We start from the raw sequence: 8,153 nt of genomic DNA, 5'->3' as shown, positions 1-8,153 counted from the left end.
CCTTTACCGTGGTTGGGGATCCAATGTGGAGGTCCCCTCAGGCTCTTTTTTATAATTATTTTATAAATATTAAGGGTTCCCCCCAAATTGGATCACCAGCCAAGGTAAAGCGGACAGCTGTGGTCTGGTATTCTCAGGGTGGGAAGGTCCATAGTTATTGGGCCTTCACAGCCTAAAAATAGCAGGCCGCAGGCACCCCAGACGTGGCGCATCCACTAGATGCGCCAATCCTGGCGCTTCACCCCAACTCATCCCGTGCCCTGGTGCAGTGGCAAATGGGGTAATAAATCAGGTTGATACTAGCTGTAAAGTCACCTGAGATCAAGCCCAGCAGTTTGTGATGTCATGGCGTCTATTAGATACCCAACATCATAAACTGTCAGTACTAACAAAAAAAAAAAAATCGACAAAGGAAATTTATTTGAAAAAACAGTCCCCAAAACATTTCCTCTTTCACCAATTTATTGTAAGAAAAAAAATAAAGGGGTCCCACGACGACTCTGGACCGTCTAGAATATGGGGGGGAGACACTCAGGGAACGTATCCCCCATTTTCTAGGAGTGCGGACTCTTCATGTGAGGAGTGTGGGTGCAATGAATCTGCACTCACTCTTCTCGGGTCCACAGCAGCAGAGTCCATGTCGTAATGGTTGCTACCAAAGCTGCAATGCCCTGCTCATGAGGTAAGGGCATGCCTAATCAGGAGAACTACTGTAGAGGAAGCTCTGCTCACTGGTATATAGGTGCTCAGAGGTAATAATAGATAAAATTAGTGAGTAACCTCGGCACTTTAAATCTCCCAGACTAAGTCAGTAAGTCACAACTGTGAGACTGTGACCGGGGTTATCTATGACGGCCGGTATGTCTCGCCCCGGTTGTGCTCACTCCATGATAGAAAGTAGATCCACTCCAGGGTTAATGCTGTTTCCCTACAGGCTGAAGGAAGGGTTAAATGGAAACAGGAACAAGGGCAGGTGTGCCGGGTGTGAGGGAGTGAACACAACTCCCTGAGTTCTCTGCTGGAGAGGCACATGTATATTGCTGTGGACTTTTGTTTGGACATTAAAACCGTGTGCTGTGAACCTTAATGCCTGGATCCCGTGTCTTCTGCTACGCAGCCGACCGCGCTACCTCACACAACGGATAGTAATGCAAAATCACTCTTTATTGGTCCGTATTAAGAAAAAAAAAAATTTCATAAGCATATATGTTTTTGTCCAAAACAAGTTACAAATGACGTTTCGGCCTGAGCCTTCGTCAGATTGGACTTATCTGCATGTAATCATGAAAAATGACAATAATCAGTATCACATAAGAGTGAGAGAACAATAACATAAACTCGAACAATGTAGAGGTACAATTGGGATGCAGCAAAAAAATTGCAACACAGCAAGAAATGAAACACATGATACAAATGTCATAATACAGTACAAGGACAATATAGTAATGACAAATATGGGGTCAGAGTAGGCTTAGACAGCTCTGGTACGAAAGAGATGTCAATCATAAAGTAACATGTGCAGTAGGTATAGAGCTACAGTATGCATGGCAGAGCTAATGGGTAGACCGACCATAGAAAAAGAACGGAGAAAAAGTGGAGAAAAAAATGGAGAAAAAGTGGAGAAAAAGTGGAGAAAAAGTGGAGAAAAAGTGGAGAAAGTGGAGAAAAAGTGGAGAAAAAATGGAGAAAAAGTGGAGAAAAAAATGGAGAAAAAGTGGAGAAAAAAATGGAGAAAAAGTGGAGAAAAAATGGAGAAAAAGTGGAGAAAAAGTGGAGAAAAAGTGGAGAAAAAATGGAGAAAAAATGGAGAAAAAATGGAGAAAAAGTTGAGAAAAAGTGGAGAAAAAGTGGAGAAAAAATGGAGAAAAAGTGGAGAAAAAGTGGAGAAAAATTGGAGAAAAAAATGGAGAAAAAGTGGAGAAAAAATGGAGAAAAAGTGGAGAAAAAGTGGAGAAAAAGTGGAGAAGAAGTGGAGAAGAAGTGGAGAAGTGTTTGTTCATGCCAGATGGGAGATAAATAATTTTTTACCGGCGCTGTCATTTACTGTAACGTGATCATCGGTGTACGGTGTATACCGGTGATCACGTGAGCGGGGACCGGAAAAACCGTCCTGAATCATGATCTCCAGGGTCTCAGCTAGCCCTGAAACCCCGGAGATTTTCTGACGCCGGGGGGCGTTATTCACTTATTTCTGCCTGCTGTTTATAAACGGCAGATCAGAATAAGGCTACATTAACACGACCGATCCATTTTTGTGGTCTGCAAAAAACAGTCCGTTTTTTTTTCACGGGTGCATCCGTGTGGCATCCGTTTCCGTTCCGTAGACGGTCCGTATATCATCTGTTTGTCATCCGTGTGCCTTCCGTTTTTTTTGTGTACTGCAAAAAAACTGAATGAGGGTAAATGCATAAATTTACCCAGGATCCATAGCTTCATCCTACATGAGGCGGTCACATGTTCACTCCAGTGCCATTTTCTACTGCTTTTCACAGCGTAGAGCGCTCTGGTGATTTTCTTGTGCTTGTACACTTCATATCAGTCTTTTCTGTCATTATAATGGCAGAAAGACACATAATGTCCTACTCTCCTGCATTTTGTAATTTTGCACCCTTTGGTGCCTTTCATGTGGCACTAAGGGGTGCTTAGCTTTGTATTTAGCCAAAAAAATGAAAAAAAAAATGACGTAGGGTTCCCCCTATTTTTGTAGCCAGCTAGGGTAAAGCAGACGGCTGCAGCCTGCAGACCACAGCTGGCAACCTCACCTTGGCTGGTAATCCAAAACTGAGGGCACCCCACGCTGTTATTTTAAATTAAATAAATAATTAAAAAAGAAAAACACGTAGGGGTCCCCCCAAAATTGGATCACCAGTCAAGGTAAAGCAGACAGCTGGGGTCTGATATTCTCAGACTAAGGAGGTCCATGGTTATTGGACTCTCCCCAGCCTAAAAATAGCAGGCCGCAGCCGCCCCAGAAGTGGCGCATCCATTAGATGCGCCAATCCTGGTGCTTCGCCCCAGCTCATCCCGCGCCCTGGCGCGGTGGCAAACGGGGTAATATATGGGGTTAATACCAGATGTGTAATGTCACCTGGCATCAAGCCCTGGGGTTGGTGAGGTCAGGCGTCTATCAGATACCCGACATCACCAACCCAGTCAGTAATAAAAAAAAATAGACGACAAACACATTTTTATTTGAAAAAACACTCCCTAAAACATTCCCTCTTTAACCAATTTATTAGAAAGAAAAACAAATCCAGGTCTGGTGTAATCCAAGGGGTTGCCATGACGATCCACACTGTCCCAGTCAATGAAGAGCAGGATGTTCCCCATTGGCTGGGAGAGCAGTGCAGTGACCTGAGCTAACATCAATGGGTCAGCCCAGGTCACTGCAGGGGATGACAAGTGCTGCTGTCAGGAGCGAGGTACATTACCTGCGCTGATCTCCAGCACACTGACAGCCCCTGTCACTGAGTTCAATGACCAGCGCCTTCACACCAAGTATCGCGAGAGGCCCGTGACGTCACCGCTAGTCAGTCTCGGGTCGGAAGCGAGAGGTGATGTGACAAGCGGCGGCCATGGAGGACAGTGACAGCGCTGAGGTCGGGATGGCGGGACTTCATCACCGCAGGTAAGCTGAGCGGGACCATGTGTGTGTGTGTGTGTGTGTGTGTGTGTGTGTACATGCCATGGGCAGGAGGGGGCGGAGCGAGCTGAGCGGGGAAGTGTGGGCTTCCTGCACGTAACTAAGATAAACATCGGGTTACTAACCAAAGCGCTTTGCTTGGATACCCGATGTTTATCTTGGTTACCAGCTTCTGGCAGGCTGCCAGCGATGGCTCCTGCACACTGTAGCTGTAAAAAGCCCTGCTTTTTGCTGCTAGAACCGTTCTCGAACGGATCTAGAACTATCGAACTTTTGCAAAAAGCTCGAGTTCTAGTTCGATCTCGAACAGCCCCCAAAATCACTCGAGCCTAGAACTGGAGAACCTTGAACCTAGAACCGCGCTCAACTCTAGTCCTGACCTGCAGATCCGCGAGTCTCCTCTGCAGGAGACCATAGCTGCTCGTGCCCACGATTCGGGCTTGGGCAGCTGCGATCTCTCGCTGCGTTTTCCCTGAGGAGAACGCTTGCAACTCCGTAGCAAAGAATTAACATGCTGTTGCTCAGGATTGGAAGCTTCACCACAGGTCAGTTTTCGCTGTAGAAAAAACAAGCACAATGGCCATGGAATTTCTAGAAATCCCATCCAGTGTGCTTGTAGTATACAACGCAGTGTTTTAGACGCAACAAAGACACTTTGCGTCCAAAACGCTGTGCACACTTGATTGGGCGCACGCAGCCTAAGGCATACTCCATAGTCATCCATATAGAATTATGGCCATTGGCCACCAGTGTACTCACTGATTATAAAATAAATACTCACCTCTCCTCTTTCCCCCACTGCTCCGGTCTCTGCAGGGTTGTGCTCTAACGTTCTGCACATCTCAGTGCAGCGAATGTACTGAAGTAACATCATGGCACCCGCTATGCAGAGACAGCAGATTTCATAGGCCGAGGGAGAATGATGAAGAAGTGAGCGGATCATCCCTCTTTCATCATTTCTGTAAGCTGTATCGGCATTCGTGATGCTGATACAGTTGAAGGTGCAATGCCAGGTGGGGTGGTCCTGGCGATGATGCTGGCACAGGCCCCCAGGATTCAGGGGCTTTATAGTGGCCGCGTGGTCTGCCCCATTTGACCAAAAGCCACTGCCAGCAAAATCAAATAATTTGCAATGAAATTCACCCAAATTGAAAAAAAACATGCCCAGTGCATTTCACATGTTGCTGAAGATTAAATTAGCCACAGAGTGGCTCAAGACATCAAGGCTTCTCACATAACAGTGCAGCCAATCAGGAGGGACTAGCTATAATTGATGAGGACATGGAAAGCAGCGATAATTTTAGGATTTTACAACCTAGAAGGTTAGAGCACACAGCTCATTAAGATTCATATAAGGCTACTTTCAGACTTGCGGGGTTTTTTTTCCGTCACAATCGGCCTTTTTGGAAAACAGCGGAATGCGTTAACGGATTCCGCTGTTTCCCATAGACTTGTATGGATGACGGATTGTCCCAAAAGTACCTGCGTTGCTTCCGCCGGGAAGGAACGCAGCATGTAACCTTTTTTTGAGCAGCGGAATCCTTAGGATTTCACTGTGCATGCTCTCTCTGGCTCCCTGCACCCGTAACCAGGGTACACATCGGGTAACCAAGCAAAGTGCTATGCCTAGTTACCCGATATTTACCCTGGCTACGTGTGCAAGGAGCCAGTCCTAAGCGGTGTACGCTGGTAACCAAGGTTAATATCGGGTAACCAAGCAAAGTGCTTTGCTTAGTTACCCGATATTTACCCTGCTACGTGTGCAGGGAGCCCGACACGTTCCCGCTTGACTCCGCCCCCTCCCGCACTCCACTCCACATGTACACACGCGTACACACACACAGGCGTACACACACACGCGTACATGCGCACACACACACACACTCACCTGTCCTCAGCGCCATGGCCCCGCTCGGCTCCACCCACCCCGCACTCCGCCCCCCGCACACATTCTCGGCGGCCCGAACGATCAGCTGATCACCCGGCGACCTGCTGCTGTGAGCGATCAGCTGATAACCCGGCAACCGGCTGCTGTGAGCGATCAGCTGATAACCCGGCGACCGGCTGCTGTGAGCGATCAGCTGATCGTTCACAATAGTCTGCCGCCGGTAAAACTGTAAAAAAAAATTCAAACCTAAAAATACTACCCTGAATGAGACACAAACAAGTACATAGAAAAATATATAAACTTTATTGTTTAAAAAGATTTTTTTTTTTTTTTTTAAAAATATAATTAAAAGGTAGTACAGCAGAAAAAAGTGTCACACAGTAGACACCATTAAATGTTAACAGAAGACAATCTGTCAATTCAAAGTAGTCCTAATAACAATATGATATTAATTCATAATGACAAATCATGTACCCTAATAAAGAGTACTGCACAAAAAAGGACACAGGTTTTTAAGTGTGTTAGCAACTGTGACTAGATGGTATTAAGTATGCAGGGATGTTTAAAGTAACAAAATACCATGAACAGGGCTTAAAATGGAGCCCAAAAAAATCAGGAAACAATAACATCAAAAAAACATGCCTGCTAGTAAAATATCATTCACAGTGCTAGATGGAAATACAGCGTCACCGTTCACACCCTGACGCGTTTCGCCATGGCTTTCTCCAAGGGCGCATAGAGCATAGTGATCTGTGTGGGGTTTTATAATGCTGATGTACCAGTTAATTAGGCCGAAAGGCAAATAGGATTAAAAAGATAAACCAATAAACATGCATTAGATAAGTGCTGAGGTCTTGCCATTGGTGAATTCAAAAAATGCAAAACGTATTAGCAAACCAGAAGTGATGAAAAGGAGGACATGCACTAAGAAAACGTCACGTGGAATGCAACTGCGCTCCACCTAAAGGAAGTGACAAACAATGAGAATACAGGTGGAACGCAATAGCGCTCCACATATACGGAAATAAGGTGTAAGTGTAAAAAGAAAGAGACATTCCGGCTTTTTGGACTGTGATATCTTAACAATAATTTAAATGTAACTCCATTATTAAGCAAAGATGAATATATCATAAATATAAAGAAAAAAAGAATATTTCAAAAGGCTCAAATGCATGTAGATATAAAGATATCCCATATGTTTAGACATGTTAAAGCTCTATCAAAAATGACTATGCGCCTGATAAATATATAAAACAAAACAAAAAAAACACACCTGTTAGCAAAAGATTATAGGACTATCATAAAACAGTATATTATAAACCAATATTATCTAGTGTACAATGGTGAACTTTAGTATAAATAAAATATAAATGGTGAAACCAAGCAATAAAGAGTACAATAATATAATATACAGAATGTACAAAGGTGAAAAAGTGAATAAAAGTGCGCAGTGCGACGTGCAAAGTGATAAAAATCAGAGAAAAACACTCAATATTAGTTAATTATAAGATCATTATTAAAAGGAATAGGTGAGCAAGTCCCATATCAGTTGTTCCAAAACCAATATTTGCATGTAGATTCATAAAACCCCCCAAAAGAACGAAATCTAAAAACAATGAGAGAATTTATGTAACTTGTGTGTTCATAATTTTCATGGCCACTAATTTTATTCCTTTTTTCTCTCATTGTTTTTAGATTTCGTTCTTTTGGGGGGTTTTATGAATCTACATGCAAATATTGATTTTGGAACAACTGATATGGGACTTGCTCACCTATTCCTTTTAATAATGATCTTATAATTAACTAATATTGAGTGTTTTTCTCTGATTTTTATCACTTTGCACGTCGCACTGCGCACTTTTATTCACTTTTTCACCTTTGTACATTCTGTATATTACATTATTGTACTCTTTATTGCTTGGTTTCACCATTTATATTTTATTTATACTAAAGTTCATCATTGTACACTAGATAATATTGGTTTATAATATACTGTTTTATGATAGTCCTATGATCTTTTGCTAACAGGTGTGGTTTTTTTGTTTTGTTTTATATATTTATCAGGCGCATAGTCATTTTTGATAGAGCTTTGATGTCACGCTCCCCGGGTCCCGACGTCGTTCCTCACTCACCGCTCCGGTCCCCGGGTCTCCTGCCTCCGGTCACACGTCCTCCTCGGCACCGCTCCCTGCTCTGGCCTCCGGCACCCGGGCGTCACGCATGCGCATTAGGGCGCGCGCGCGGTCACTGACCTCCTCTTTAAGGCCCAGCACTCCCTAAACAGGATATTGCATCAGTCAGGGTCAGGTATATTAGGAGCTTCCTGCCTGGAGGGCGTCGCCTGTTCTACGAGTTCTATAGCAAGGAGTCCAGGTCCCGCTTGCTGTGTCTTGCATTAACACTGTGTCTTCCACAGAACCACTTCTACCAAGTTAACCTGGTCCTGTCCGAGAGGTCCTGCGGGGATTGTCCTGCCAAGCTATCCTGGCCTGGGCCACAGCCTGTCGAGTGGTCCTACGGGGACTATCAGCTGAGACGCTACCATCTTCTTCAGTCTGAACCTGCCTCCTACCCTCGGCTTCACCCGGTGACCTTTGCCTCCTCTACCGGTTGGACTCTGTT

The sequence above is a fragment of the Anomaloglossus baeobatrachus genome, chromosome 8 (assembly GCF_048569485.1).
Source record: "Anomaloglossus baeobatrachus isolate aAnoBae1 chromosome 8, aAnoBae1.hap1, whole genome shotgun sequence".
Lineage (NCBI taxonomy): Eukaryota > Metazoa > Chordata > Amphibia > Anura > Aromobatidae > Anomaloglossus > Anomaloglossus baeobatrachus.
Note: the sequence above shows the minus strand (reverse complement) of the source record.